This window comes from Microtus oregoni, unplaced genomic scaffold, assembly GCF_018167655.1.
Source record: "Microtus oregoni isolate MIOR12 unplaced genomic scaffold, Mior012 000005F_ref0000423, whole genome shotgun sequence".
In the NCBI taxonomy this organism is placed as follows: Eukaryota; Metazoa; Chordata; class Mammalia; order Rodentia; family Cricetidae; genus Microtus; species Microtus oregoni.
This window is the reverse complement of record NW_024543064.1, coordinates 13,931,601-13,947,361: the sequence shown is the minus strand read 5'-3', so window position 1 is coordinate 13,947,361 and position 15,761 is coordinate 13,931,601. Positions and strand designations below refer to the sequence as shown.

General features: G+C 48.0%; 1 pseudogene; it reads left to right on the top strand.

The window, feature by feature from the left end:
- Positions 1–6,066: 6,066 nt before the first annotated feature.
- On the top strand, positions 6,067–13,717 carry LOC121448151 (annotated as a pseudogene).
- Positions 13,718–15,761: the final 2,044 nt, after the last annotated feature.

The window sequence follows — 15,761 nt, the reverse complement described above, 5'->3', positions numbered from 1 at the left end:
GAATTAGGCATAGAGATCTTGTAGGACCCTGGATGCATAGACACAGCTGTAGTAAGGAAGGGTGTAGAAAGATTCTTTGGTCTTTGGATAAGGGAAGGAGAGATAGAGGAGGTCACTTGTCGCTTTCTTGCAGCTTCTCTTATCAAACAGGTTTTTACCCTGATATCTGACTCCTGGGGTTACTAATAAGAAAAACTGAGATAAACCCTTCATCTGGCGTCCAATGCTGGTTATGAGATATTGAAGCAGCCCCTCACTCTGGCTTTGCAGCCGGCTTAGTTGCAGCTTGCAGATGACTCTTGTTCAGGTGGCCCCTTGCCCTCATCCCACCTCTCGAGTTTTTCCTACCCAAGCCCCCACAACATGCAGCTTGCTCCCTCACTCCATGGGTTACAAACTTTCTCTGGAACCCCTGCCCAGGCCTCAAGTTGACCAATTCAGCCACTTCAACACTGACTGTGCACTCAGCATCCTCTTCCCGGGCAGGGGCTTCTGCTGCTTCTGCTGCCACCTCTCTCTCTCTCTCTCTCAGCCTGGGCTCCACTCAGCAGCTGCTGATGTCCTCAGCCAGCAGGTACTACTCTGCTGAAGCCGCCTCCTGGGATCCCACTGTCCACTGCACCTGCCTGGGTGCCTGGGCACCCACTGCCCCTGCTTCCTACGTGGATTTCGCAACTGCAGCTGGTTATCCTAGACCCCTAACATCACAGAACATGGCTTTTGCTGATGCTGTAGCCCAAAGGATTTGCTGGGAGGGCTGGGTGAATATTGAGCACTATTATGTCCAGCTTTGGAGGCAAGTGCTTCTTTAGACAAACTTTTCTTTCCTACCTTAGCAGTTCCCAAATAACCCATACGGAAAGATAATATTAATTATAAATTCTCAACTGATAGGTCAGGCTTGTTACTAACTAGCTCTTACAACTTAGATTAACCTGTTGCTGCTTGAGCGACCAGCCTCCAGCATCACAGGACTCAAAGGAAATCAAGAGATGGTGCACTATAGCTTCTTATCTGAGGGATTAGGAAAAAAGATCCTTGCACTCTCTCTTGGTGATTTCTTTTTTCGTGTTCTCTTTTAACTTTTGAAATATTTAATTATTTATTCTGTATATAATATTCTGTCTACATGTATGCCTGCAGGATATAAGAGGGCACCAGACCTTATTACAGATGGTTGTGAGCACCATGTGGTTGCTGGGAATTGAACTCAGTACCTTTCAGAAGAGCAGGCAATGCTCTTAACCACTGAGCCATCTCTCCACTTCTGGATGTTTCTTTCAGACATTATATTTATTCTTCTTTAGCATTCTCCACTCTTTATTATCCTGGTGAGTTCCCTCTCTCATTCTCGATGCTTTCCTTCTAGCTCTATCTTTATTCCTGATTGTTTTCTTCTAACTCACTTTAGCCCTCTTTATTCTTTTCCTAAGAGCTTACACACCCCAGCAAAATCTTTCAGGCAATACGAAAATTACAATGTGCTGCCGGGCAGTGGTGGCGCACGCTTTTAATCCCAGTACTCGGGAGGCAGAGGTGGCAGAGGTGGGTGGATCTCTGTGAGTTCGAGGCCAACCTGGTCTACAAGAGAGAGTTCCAGGACAGGACAGGCTCCAAAACTACAGAGAAACCCTGTCTCGAAAAACCAAAAAAAAAAAAAAAAGGAAAGAAAAAAGAAAAAATTTACAATGTGCCTATATTCTGTTTTTTTAAGTGAATGATTACAATAAATGCAAGCAAAAAAAAAACGAACAGCATGTTTTCCCTATGTTTTACATGATTGAACATTTTACATATTACAGGTTAAAACAAGTTAATCCATAAACCCATGTATATCCTTATCCAATCAACTGGTTATAGATTAACAGTTTGTAAGCCAGCAAGATAATTTTTTACAGATAGGTTGCGTTTTATGGATGCAAAGAAAGGATCAATTGCTTTATTATCCTGAAAGGTAACCATATGAGGAATCTTAAAGGAATCACAAATCTAAACTTTAATATATGAAAACGAATCACTCAGCTTTGCTTTAAACCTTTAGGGTGCACACCAACTCATCAATAATTTTTATATAAAGAGACTGAGGGCAATAATGGGCACAAGGTTTTAATCATCTTTGATCACCACTGATCCTAGCAAGAACATGACGTCATCTAGTAGACATCGGGCTGCTGTGCATTTGTTCCCTGACTTAACGAGTTCCTCATTCAACTGTGTGCCTTCAGACCGTCATCGTGGGCTTTTCACCTCAGAGCTATTTGGCAAAAACATCCCAGTCTAACTTTTAAGTTATTTTCAAAGTCTTATTTCTGGTAAGATGTACTCTGTAACCAACACTGACATTAAAAGGATCTGAGCCAGCCTGGCTCCTGGGGACTCAATTGTTTCCTTAACTATGAACCTGACCTGCATCTCTGCAGCTCCTCAGGTGAAACTTGAAGGTCCTAGCTGTGGAACACTTCCTTGTACTTATTTTTAATCATCAGAAATATGTTTAAACTAACATTATTACTATCAGTCAGTACAATTTAAGAAGAAATCATCTTAAAAACACCCCACAGGTAAAAACACCCAGTAGAACGGGATGTTCCCATGAGATAATCACGCCACATTACAGGCAGTGGGGATCTCCCCACACCATTCACACCATACCAGATACCAGAGAAAGACAGCAGAAGCCAAAGACTTTCTGGAGTCTGTGGTCTCGGGGCGTTGTCTGTCTGAGACTCACCAGCCAGGGATTTTCCTCCTGGTGGGCTGACACCCTGAAGTTGATCTCCATTGCTGCTCCTCTGACATGGCCACAGACATAACCCATTTCTATTAATCTCCATCTGCCAAGTGCCATTACCTCTCTTTCCTCCTGTACCTCCTGTTTCCTCTCTGTCTGGAGGAGACTCCTCTGACTCTGCCCTTCTTCTTCCTAGAGTTCTTGGTCTGGTTCTCCTGACTAACCTTATGCTGTTTAGCTATTGGCCCCTCAGCTTCTTTGAAACCAATCACAGGGACATATATTACACTGTGTAAAGGAAGATTCCACAGCTTCTACCTGCTTGGCCGTCTGACTGATTCTTGGTTTTGAGACAGGGACTTTGCATAGTAGGCTGGCATTGAATCTGTTGCAGATCAGGTCTCCTTGTCTCTAGCTCCCAACCACTGTGTGTATAACATGTCTGGCTTTTTTTATAGGATAGACTGGCATCGTTTATTTTTTTTTTATTTTTTTTATTTTTTATTTTTTTTGGTTTTTTCGAGACAAGGTTTCTCTGTGGTTTTGGAGCCTGTCTTGGAACTAGCTCTGTAGACCAGGCTGGTCTCGAACTCACAGAGATCCGCCTGCCTCTGCCTCCCGAGTGCTGGGATTACAGGCGTGCGCCACCACCGCCCGGCCCCATCGTTTATTTTTTTGAGACAGGCTCTATGCAGCCTTGGCTGGTTTGGAACTTGCTATAGAGACCAGGCTGTGCTCGGATTTAGAGACGCACCTGCCTCTGCCTCCCCAAGAGTAGGACTAAAGATGTGTGTCATCATGTCTGGCTTGGCCTCAAACAGTTTGAGCTCAGTTTCCTGAGGTGCAGGGATAACAGGCATGAACACACTGGCTTGTCCTGGGTTTGTATGTTCATGATTGTAAAGACCCTAGGCCCATCTACTCAGTCTCGGTGTCTCTCTGCACTTGAAATCCTCCAGGGCAGAGGCTGGGAAATCTAAAGGGATCTGCCAGCCCACCTCTTGCATCAGTTTCCCTGTGCTGCTAGGGAGGGAACCTGGGGTCTTGATCATGCTAGGCACAAGCTTTACCACTGAGGTATATAACTCTCCCCTCCTGTGGGTCACATCTAAGCAGCTAGGTGTGCTATCACACAGGAGTAATCCTAGCACTAGCACTGGAGAAGCAGAGGCTGGAGGATTACTGCAAGTTTAAGATCAACCGGGTTACTGAGTGGGAGAGTCTAACTCAATAAGCTACTTGCTCCCACCCCCAGCAGGGGCTTTCGTCTGCTTTACGGACAGGCCTGACAGCCTTAGCCCTGGTTTGATTGTCTGTGAATGTGCATTTTTATGCCTAAGTGGTGTGTTGTGTGCTGTTTTTCACTTTTGGGTTTTGAGGGGTCCACCACATAGCTCCCAAATAAATCACACACAGAGGCTTATTCTCATTATGAATGCCCAGTTGTAAGTTGCCTTCTTTCTTGTCAGCTTTTCTTAAATTAGCCTGACCACCCTTTGCCTCTGGGCTTTTATATTCCTCTATTTCTGTATATATATATATATTTTAGTCCTTTCTCTGCAGCTTCCTGTGTAACTGTGTGACTGACCCCTGTCGTCCCCCTTTTCTAGTTAGCTTGCTGCTCCCGCCCCCCTCCTAGATTTCTCCTTTTGTTTATCCTGTCAGCCTGCCAGCCCCGCCTACTATTAGGACCATCAGGTGTTTTAGACAGGCAAAGAATCACAGCTTCACAGAGTTAAGCAAAATCCTGCCCCAGCTTCCTCCATTGTCTTTATCCATAGCAAAATAAAGAGCTACTTCTTCCAGAGAAAGCAGTGCTGGGTCAGCACTAGGGAAATGCGTGCGTGCGTGTGTGTGTGTGTGTGTGTGTGTGTGTGTATGTGAGCACAGAGGATTTCCCTTCTCTGTTTTGGAGGAATGGTCTCATACTGTAGCCCAGGAAAGACTGGAACTCACTAGATAGTCCAGGCTAGCCTCCAGCAGGCAGCAATCTTCTCAAACATGAGCCATCACAGTCAGCAAGGTCACCTATTGTAGTGTACAGCTCTAAAGGTTTGGACATCCAGTCTTAGGTCACCCCACAATCAACATACAGTCCCATCCCCCAGCGCAGCTCTCCATGACCTCCTCCTGAGGAACCTGGAAGCCAATGGTGTGTGTTCTGGTGCTGGAGTGTTTTGGGGTACCCACCAGAGAGGATGCCTCACACATGGGTTTAAGCCAACAGAAAATTTCTGTTAGCCAGCCAGAGACCACTGGACATTTAGGATCCTGGAGTAGCCTTCAGCATTTCTCAGGGTGAGCTTTTAAACACAAAGACCATATTCTAGGTGGGCATTCTTCAGTTTGCCAGAAACAGAACTGCAGAAGACAAAAAACAAGGTGGGTACAGTGAGGGACATCCCCAGAACTGTGAATCTGAGGGATTAGGTCTTTGCTTCATTTTGGAAGGTGATGCTGTCTCCATGCTGAGTTTTATAAGCTGAATGGTATTTCCATCATGGAGTCAGTTCTGCCAATCTGGGGTCTGCATTAGAGGAGGAGCCAAAGAGGGCACTGGTTACATGAGTTGAAGCCACAGGAGATACCCAAGAGCCTTACAAATATGTGTGTGTGTGTTTGTGTGTGTGTGTGTGTGTGTGTATGCATGTCTGTATGTATAATGTTAAAGAACAACAGAGAATATAGGCTTTTGCGTGAATATATCTTTTCATGTCCTTGAATAAAAAAAAAAAAGTTGCTGAGTCATTGTGACCAACCTTTTGAAAACAGCTTACAGATTGGTTAGAAGTACCATTTCCAGTCCTTATCTTTGCATCCGGACCTTTGCAGGACCTGTCATTAGCAGTAAAAGTTAGTAATTGACTTATGCCCTCAACCTCAATTCATTCATGAAGCTATTTGTTTTAGTTTGTAAGACAAGACCTTTGTTAAGCAAGGTGGACTTTGAGTTCTTAATCTTTGTCTTACCTCCATTCCCAAGTGCACTGGGACAAGCCCAGGTCACACACCTAGATTTATTGATTTTATTTTACTAAATTCAATTTTTCTTTAAAAAAGAAAGAAAACAAAACTAAAACTTCTGTCAATCTTCCTGTCTCAGCCTGTAGAGTGCTGGGACTTTGGGCATAAGGTCACTCGCACCCTAACTCCTGGAGTGAAGCAGAGAGAGCAAACAGGGAAGGGTGCCAGCTTACTTTCTTCCAGGGTGCACTGGAAGGTTCAAGATTTGCAGGGCAGATACAGAGCTTTGAGGAAGTCTCTCACACCAGACTGCAAATTCCGCCCCACCACTGCTAGCTCCGCCCCATGGGCATGGCCACTAACAGCAGCTATTAAAGCTGTAGGCGCCATTGCACTAGAGCTGCAGACTCCTGGATTCTCCTTCCTCTCCTCCTTCGCCTTCTTCTACCTCTACCAGAGCCACCATGTCATCCGTTCGGCCCGCCACTGTGCTGGGTTGCATGGCGATGGGTGGTCGCATGGATCAGACTTCCAGCGCAGCGTCAGTGCAAGCTTTCCTGAAGCGCGGCCACACCGAGTTCGACACAGCCTTTGTGTACACGGAAGGCCGGTCTGAGACAATCCTGGGCAGCCTGGGGCTCGGGCTGGGCCGCAGTGGCTGCAAAGGTAACAAAGAGGCTTTTCTGTCATCCCCTGCTCCTGCACAGCTTCGTCCGGCTCCTGGAGCCCTGGTCTCCCCTTGTCCATGCAAGATCTCTGAGATCCGCACCTCTTCAGGCATGCAAACTCTTCAGACATATCTAACTTCCAATTTGGCAGTCTCCTTCACAGTTTGTTCTGAAAGAGTAGCCGAACATCCTCCTCCCACTGTGTGCCTAGCTCTGGTCCAGCCTGAAGCCATGTGGCTAGCCCATGCTTGGGCTCTGGGTTGCTGCCAGTAGGTGCCCTGGAAGCACTTGATCTCCAAGACTCCTGCTCAGCGCCACCACCCCAGACTGAGACCTCCTTCCTCCTTTGCTAATGGCCCTGGATCGTGTAGAGGATGAGCCTTTGATTAACAAGACCTCTTGCTCCATTATGTTGGAGCCATAGGATCACTTACAGCCTTACAGAGGAATCAGGGCCCTAAAGCAATGCAGCTCTCTTGAGTTCTCTACTCAATTAGTCCTCTGCCTCAGCCTCTACAGGCAGCACTGCACTTCTCTGGGCTGCTGCTATGCTGTATGGAACTCTTCCTCTTCCATTGTACTCTGACCACTGCCCTATGGAGTTCTACTCAGGGATTCACAGCACAGTGGGATCCAGAACAGAAGCAGACCTGTGCACTCGGTGCCCTGCTGTTTCTACATCTCCTGCCTACCTCCCAGTGAAAGGAGGCATTGTATCTTGTGATAGGATCTGTGTACGCAGCCCAGGCAAACCTAGGATCTACATGTAGCTCAGGCTGGTCTACTCCTGCCCAGCTTCCAGAGTGCTGGCATATACACGTTACCCATTACCACCACCAGAGCCTGGATCTGACTCCTGATTGAAATTGCTTTTTTGAGCCCTCCCTCCTTCCCCTGTTTGAGTTCAGGGCTGCTTGGCCCAAAGCCACAGCTCTGCTCAGAAGCTGATGACCCACCAGGAAGGTCAAGTAAGGAGGGAGAATGGAAAGTCCCAGGTATGTGACTCAGGAGTGTCAGGGGCTCCACTGACTGCCTTGGGCTGCTGAACTGACTTCTCCAGTGTGGAAAGTGCCTTTTGCACGTCCATCCATCCATCCATCCATCCATCTATCCATCCATCCATCAATCGATCCACGTGTCTGTCCATCTGTCCATCCATCCATCTATCCATCCACGTGTGTGTCCATCCATCCATTTATGCATCCATCCATGCATCCATCCATCCATCCATCCATCTATCCATCCACTTGTCTGTCCATCCATCCATCTGTCCATCCACGTGTCTGTCCATCCTTCCTTCCATCTGCCAGTCCATCCATCCATCCCGCCTGCCCGCCATCCATCCACCCACCAGTCTGTCCTTTCCATCCATGCATCCATCCTTCTATGCTCCCATTGATCATACATCCATTCATCTACTATCAAAAATCCCACTAGACTTTCAGCAGGGCAGGGAGAGAAGCAGGGACTCTCTCAGATGGTCCAGAACTGGTCTGTTTTCCCAATCAGAGTCTGTAGCTGGCCCTGACTTTCCTTCTCACAGGCTCTCAGCAAAGCCTCTTCTGTCTCTGTCCCCAGTTCCTTCTGCACCTTCCTTTTCTATAATCACACATGCCCTGTGCCCATGTGGCATTCAGGGCCACCTTTCAAAACATCTGGAAATGATCACAGACCTCGGGACTAGAAGGATTCAGAGACTTCCCCGCCCACAACCCCAGGTCTAAACTCCAGACTCCAAGTGGGGTGCTATCAGAGCGATTTCTCTCCAGCTCTGTTCTCTTTTCTCTATCCCCGTGTCCCTCACCCCAGACCTTCTTATGGTTTCTAAAGCCCTCCTCCCTGTGAACAAGTACCTTATTGTTCTTAGTTTGCTAGCTTCTCACTTGCCCTAGACACTCAGATGAGATTCTCAGGAACCCCTGTGACCCCAGGCTAGCCTCTGCCTCCCTGCTCTGCCCCCTTGTGGAACCTCAAATTTTTCCCTGTACACTCCAAGGCCCTGAGCACAGGTCCTCTGCATCCACCAGCCCCAGTGCCTGGTTTGGCTCACCTAGGTGCCCAGTAGGAAATAGTCACAGCGAGAATACCAACCACTCTTCATGTTCATTGTCAGTTATGCCTGTCAACCTTCAGGGCTTCTCCGTAAGCCATTATCACTCCCATTGTCATTGACCATTAGCAGCATTGAGGAGGACTCAATTATTCAAGGCCACAGCTACTACAGCTACTAATTAATGGCAGAGCTACAATTTGAACCCAATTATATCTCTGTCTTTGTCTGTCTGTATATTTCCTAATTCTCTCTCTCTCCCTCCCCTCATTCTCCCTCCATCTGTTCTTTGTCCTCACTTGTTTTTTTAGTTTTTTGAATATAGTGTTTGATATAGAACTAGATTTGCACTATGAAGACAAGGCTCACCTTGAATTCCTGTATACCTCCTCTAACCCTGAAGATTTAGGAACAGAGGCAGGCACCACCATATGCAGCCCAGTTCTGTTACTCAACTGTTAAGGAAGATACTATGTTTGATAAAGTGACTTGAACTTGCATTCTCCCCCCCACACCCCAAAAGTGAAAATAGACACCAAGGCTATTGGAACGTTTGGGAAGACATTGAAGCCTGATGATGTCCGGTTCCAGCTGGAGACGTCGCTGAAGCGGCTGCAGTGTCCCCGGGTGGACCTCTTCTACTTACACTATCCAGACCAGAACACCCCTATAGAGGAGACGCTGCAGGTCTGCCACCAGCTACATCAGGAGGTGAGTGTGGCCCCTGAGCTTGGGGAGATGCTCTCTGACCTTTCCAACTTGACCCTGCTGGGGGAGTGAGTGCTGGCAACACAGGGCAGGCACAGACCTCATTCCAGGCTCCCCACACAGTCAGTCCCACCTTCCTGGTCTCCTGGACTGAGCTGGGCTCTGATGGAGTCTCTCCCCTGCAGGGCAAGTTTGTGGAGCTTGGCCTGTCCAACTATGCCTCCTGGGAAGTGGCTGAGATCTGTACCCTCTGCAAGAAAAATGGCTGGATCGTGCCAACTGTGTACCAGGTGAGAGGAATCTGGTGTTTTAGGACCATCCAGACTTTGGGGTCCAAGGCTCCATTGAGTCTCGATCTTTAGCATAGCCATGAGACCTGCCGACAGCACTGTGTGAATGCCGTGATTGTCAAGGTCTAGGATTCTTAAGGTTAAATTGATGGATTTAGGAAGATACATTTGGTGTCTGTTGACATGTCCTCCCTCTCCAAATGTCTCCCTGCAGGGCATGTACAATGCCACCACCCGGCAGGTGGAGAAGGAGCTCTTCCCCTGTCTCAGACACTTTGGATTGAGATTCTATGCCTTCAATCCTTTGGCTGGTAAGGGCTCTCATGGGGACCGGCCATGTGGATGTGTGGGTGGGTGGACATGCCTGGCCTTTGTTCCCACTATTGATGGCCTGGTGGAAGCTCATCTCAGACCTGGGAAGTCTGGAGCTTCAAGAAGGGGTTCCTGGATCTCCTCATTCCAGACTCCCTCCTGTTTTCCAGTTCCTAGCAGGGAATGACCTGGCTGTCTCTGGGAGAGTCTGGACCAGGTTCTGACTGCTCTCTTCCTGCAGGTGGTCTGCTGACTGGCAGATATAAGTACCAGGACAAGGACGAAAAGCAGCCTGAGAGCCGCTTCTTCGGGGGGTCCAGTTTCTAAGCTTTACATGAACCGGTGAGCTGTAATAAGGGGGCTGTGTCTGGGAGAGAAGTGCTATAGGTTTCCTTGGTTGGAGGGAGGATCCCTGAGGCTGCTTTCTTGGGGACCAGCCCTACTGTGGTTTCAGCCCTAAAACTCTGGATGGTAGCTGCCCTGGGCAATGGAGGGATGTTCTTGCATTGTCATAGGCATGGCCTGATGTCTGTACATTGTTACCCTGTGTGAGATTCTTGGGAAAAGTTCTTTCACTACCAACAGTGAGAGGACACCCCCAGATGGACTTCGGGGAGCCTGGAGCTTGGTGCTGATCCAATGAGTCTTAGTCCTGTGACATCTTGGTCTTAAACTTGTGTCTTCATTGTCTCAAGTGGTCATAGGTGAACAATGTTCAGGACAACTTCCTTCTCCTTCCTTCCTTCCTTCCTTCCTTCCTTCCTTCCTTCGTTTCTTCCTTCTCCTTCTAACTTTTTTTGTTTGTTTATTTCTTTGAGTCAGAATCCTGTGTATCCCAGCTGGCCTCTATTTACTCTGTAGCTGAGCCTGACCTTGAACTCCTGATCCTCCGGCCTTCACATAAACATCTAGGATATTTGTTTTTGTTTCCCCCACACAGGGTTTTGTGTGTGTGTGTGTGTGTAGCACTGGTTGTCCTGGAACTCACCCTTTTGATCAGATTGCTCTTCACCTTAGAGGTCTGCCTGCCTCTGTCCCCTGCTTGCTGGGATTATGGGTTTGTGCCACCACTACTTGGCAATGAGCTAGCATTCCTAGTGACTTTCACGATGCTCTGCTCCAAATTTTAAGTACCTAAAAATGTATCTGACTGGGGAAACTAAGACAGAAAGATTACAAGTGTAAGACCTGCCTATTGCCTGGGAATGGAGTGCTCAAAGCTCTGGCTTTGATTCCCAGCACTACAAAAATAGGAAAAAAAATGAAAAAATACCAACGATTCAATCTTTTTTCCCAAGTGACATTTTTTTGAGGTTGGATTGACCCAGTATAATGTACAACTTGTGATGCTCCTGACTAAGCCTCCTGACATGTGGGGATTAGGTGTGTGTGTCCCCATGGCCAGCTACTGTGTAGAACACTTACAATCCTTTCCCATCTAGCACCTCAGTTGTCATGTCTCCAAGGTTGGTGAGCACAGACCGATCCATTTACTGTTTGTATTCTCTGTTTGTCACGCTTCCTGCATGAGGCTCCTGCAGGATTGTGGAAAATATCAGAGGTAAAAGCAGTGAGCCATCTGCGGTAGCCTTACTGTGCACACGGCTTGATTCAAGCCTGACCTGTAGGGAGTGTGCTGCTCACTGGTATCACGCAAAGGTTGGGTGTGAGGACGCCTTGCATTTGATGCTCAGCATCTCAGGACAAATGGCAACCACAAAGAACCCCTGCACCACTAACAGTCTTTGATCCTTCTGCCTGGATTACAAACCACTGCCTTGATCAGTGGTTCTGAAGGCATTTCACACACTGTCAGATCCCAGCGCAATCAGCTTCTCTTCTGACCATGTTGCTAAGACAGACTTCAGGGAGAGTGTTCCTCCCTCAGGAAGTAGACCAGTGAGTGCAGGGAAAGGAGGTGACCACTGAAGCCAGACTGGTGCCCAGGACTTTAGCCTGTGTGACCCAGGGCTCACAAGTGTGTTGTGGCAGCTGAGAGTCCTCATTTAGGGAGCTGAATTGTTAACATTTGACAAGCGTTTAAAATACCAGATTCTTGTCCTCTGTGTCTCTCACTGACCTACGAGTGGGCTTGGAGACCTCTGTGTTCAGACACTGAAGAGGCAGAGCTCTGCCTGAGGACAGAAGCCACCTCAGGGATGCAGGGGTTAGGTCACCCTCTAGTGACCCCTGAGAAACTGACCCCCATGTCACTGTCCCCCACTCATTCAGGTACTGGAAGGACGAATACTTCAAGGGCATCGCTCTGGTGGAGAAGGCTCTGAAATCCAGCTATGGCACCAACACCCCCAGTATGACCTCGGCCGCCCTGCGGTGGATGTACCATCACTCACAGCTCAAGGTAGCCCAGGAGGTCCTGGTGGTTCAGCCTCTGCTGTGAAGTAGGATGCGGGGCGGGGGGGGGGGGTGCACGGTTGAATTCCCTGGAGACTCCATTTTCTCTGGCCCAGCTTCTCCCAGACTGGTGGCACGTGGTAGTGCTAGCTTACCTCTCTGTGTTGCAAAGACTGTGTGAAGTCTAGTCATCTGGATTGTTTTTCTTAAAGATCTAGTCTTTTTTTTAAAAAAAAAATATTTATTTATTTATTATGTATACAATATTCTGTCTGTGTGTACGTCTGCAGGCCAGAAGAGGTCACCAGACCCCATTACAGATGGTTGTGAGCCACCATGTGGTTGCTGGGAATTGAACTCAGGACCTTTGGAAGGGCAGGCAATGCTCTTAACCGCTGAGCCATCTCTCCAGCCCCAGATCTAGTTATTTTTATTCCGTCTTTCTGAGTGCTTTGCCTGGTGGTGATATGCACTTTTTTTAAATTTTATTGTTTAAGATTTACTTATTAATTATGTATACAGCACCTGCCTGCAGGCCAGAAGAGGGCACCACTTATTACAGATGGTTGTGAGCCACCATGTGGTTCCTGGGAATTGAACTCAGGATCTTTGGAAGAACAGTCAGTGCTCTTAACCTCTGAGCCATCTCTCAGCCCCCAGTGATATGCACTTATAGTGCCAGCAGAAGCCAGAAAAGCTGGCACCATCTCTGGAATTGGAGTTAAAGGTGGTTATGAGCCAGAACCAAGTGGGTGCTGAGAAACAAATCCAGGTTGTTTTCAAGAGCAGAAACTGCTCCTAATGGTTAAGCCTCCCATGATCTCCATTTCCATAATGAGAAATTGGTTCTCCAGATGAGAACTGGTTTACCTACTAAAATGGTGTAGGAAATCAGCATAGATTTGACTCTGAAAAGAACATTAAAAACGAAATTCTTTATTATATGCTTTCCAGCACTCTCTCTGGAGAGAACTCAATTCTGTGTCCCTGGGAGCATCCCTTTCTGTCTGCTGTCCCCACTTCCTCTCCTTAAGTCCCTTCTCCAGTGTGGGCATTCTGGGGTAATGTTGCCCCTTTAGTTCTTGCTAAACGTCAGGCCTGAAATTAAGTTTTTCCCAAACTGTCCTGCAGGGCAAAGGAGCCTGGCAGACCTTGGCTGTAGGGAGGCAGTAGTCATTGCTCCTAGAAGAAATACTCAAGTGAAAACAGATCCCAAATCTCAGCAAGTGATGGGCAGGAGGGGCGGGTGATGAGTCGATGGGATGGCAGATGTGTGCTGGAATCTGTATGTCCCTTGCAGGGCGCCCATGGGGATGCAGTCATTCTGGGCATGTCCAGTCTGGAGCAATTGGAGCAGAACTTGGCCTGCGTTGAAGAAGGGCCCCTGGAGCCGGCTGTCGTGGAGGCCTTTGACCAAGCCTGGGACCTGGTTGCTCATGATTGTTCCAACTACTTCCACTGGCTCTGACTTGAGGAGGTGTAGAGGTCACTGCCTGTCAGGCTGTGTTCCAGCCTGGCTAGTCTGGGCTGTGAGCTGAGTCAGCTGCTCTTTCCCTCCTCATCCAGATCTCCTGTTGAATAAAACCTGCCATGGCTGTAGCTCAGGCTGCAGTAGACCTGGTGGCCTTATTCTTTGAAATTCGTGTGGCTTTCTTCTTGCTTTCCTTCTGAGGGTCCAGGAGAAGGGTGCAGGAGTGTGCTTGGTCCTCAGAGGGCAGAGGCCGCGGGAGGCCTTCTCTCTAGCAGTGGGGCTTGGTGGTGGCTCAAGTCAGAAAAACACCCAGGATCCTTCCTGCACCAGGCATTCCCTCCTCCCCACCATGGTTCTGCACAGCAGTGGACAGCGGCTCTGCCCCAGGTGACGTCTCCTCGTTCATTTACAGCATCAGCTTACCCAGCTCACAGGCTGTGGAATTTCCACCGCCATCCTTCATGCAGGCAACAAGAAGCTGAAAGGTCTTCTGGTCAACCCAGGCTTCCCCAGACCCAGTTCAACACAGCACAAGGCCGGGCCTTGACCTGAGCACAATGAGATTCCCCAAGTGTTGCGGGAGAGTTGATCACATAGAGACACTGTTGATAAAGCTTAACCTTCGATCTCTTAGTGACATGCTGACCAGAATTAGGCATAGAGATCTTGTAGGACCCTGGATGCATAGACACAGCTGTAGTAAGGAAGGGTGTAGAAAGATTCTTTGGTCTTTGGATCAGGGAACGAGAGATAAAGGAGGTCCCTTGTCGCTTTCTTGCAGCTTCTCTTATCAAACAGGTTTTTACCCTGATATCTGACTCCCGGGGTTACTAATAAGGAAGACTGAGATAAACCCTTCATCTGGCGTCCAATGCTGGTTATGAGATATTGAAGCAGCCCCTCACTCTGGCTTTGCCGCCGCCTTAGTTGCAGCTTGCAGATGACTCTTGTTCAGGTGGCCCCTTGCCCTCATCCCACCTCTCGAGTTTTTCCTACCCAAGCCCCCACAACATGCAGCTTGCTCCCTCACTCCATGGGTTACAAACTTTCTCTGGAACCCCTGCCCGGGCCTCAAGTTGACCAATTCAGCCACTTCAACACTGACTGTGCACTCAGCATCCTCTTCCCGGGCAGGGGCTTCTGCTGCTCCTGCTGCCACCTCTCTCTCTCTCTCTCAGCCTGGGCTCCACTCAGCAGCTGCTGATGTCCTCAGCCAGCAGATGCTACTCTGCTGAAGCCGCCCCCTGGGATCCCACTGTCCACTGCACCTGCCTGGCTGCCTGGGCACCCACTGCCCCCTACATTCATTATCGAGTATCCCCGCTGCAACTGGTTACACCAGACTCGACCATGGAAGAGCACTACTTTTGCTGATGCTGTAGCCCAAAGGATTTGCTGGGAGGGCTGGGTGAATGTTGAGCCGTATTATGTCCAGCTGGGAGGCAAGTGCATCTTTAGGCAAACTTTTCTTTTCTACCTTAGCAGTATCCAAATAACCCATATGGACACTTAATATTAACTATAAATTCCCGACTGATAGCTCAGGCTTATTACTAACTAGTTCTGACAACTTAGATTAACCTGTTGCTGCTTGGGGGACCAGCCTCCAGCAGCGCTGGGCTCAAAGGAAATCAAGAGTTGGTACACTATAACTTTTTATCTGAGGGGTTAGGGAAAAAAACCCTCGCTCTCTCTCTCATGGTGGTTTCTTTCAGACCTTATCTTTATTCTTCTTTAGCATTCTCCAATCTTTATTATCCTAGTGAGTTTCTTCTCTCATTCTTTTTTTTAAAAAAATATTTACGTATTTATTTATTTATTTATTTATTATGTATGCAATATTCTGTCTGTGTGTATGCCTGAAGGCCACAGAGGGCATCAGACCTCATTACAGATGGTTGGGAGCTACCAAGTGGTTTTTAGGAATTGAACTCAGAACCTTTGCAAGATGAGGCAATGCTCTTAACCTCTGAGCCATCTCTAAAGCCCCCCAATCTAACTTTAATAAGTTATTTTCAAAGACTTATTTCCAGTAAGAAGCACTCTGTAACCTGTGACCACATCTCCCAACATTGACATTAAAAGGATCTGAGCCAGCCTGGCTCCTGGGGACTCAATTGTTTCCTTAACTATGAACCTGACCTGCATCTCTGCAGCTCCTCAGGTGAAACTTGAAGGTCCTAGCTGTGGAACACTTCCTTGTACTTATTTT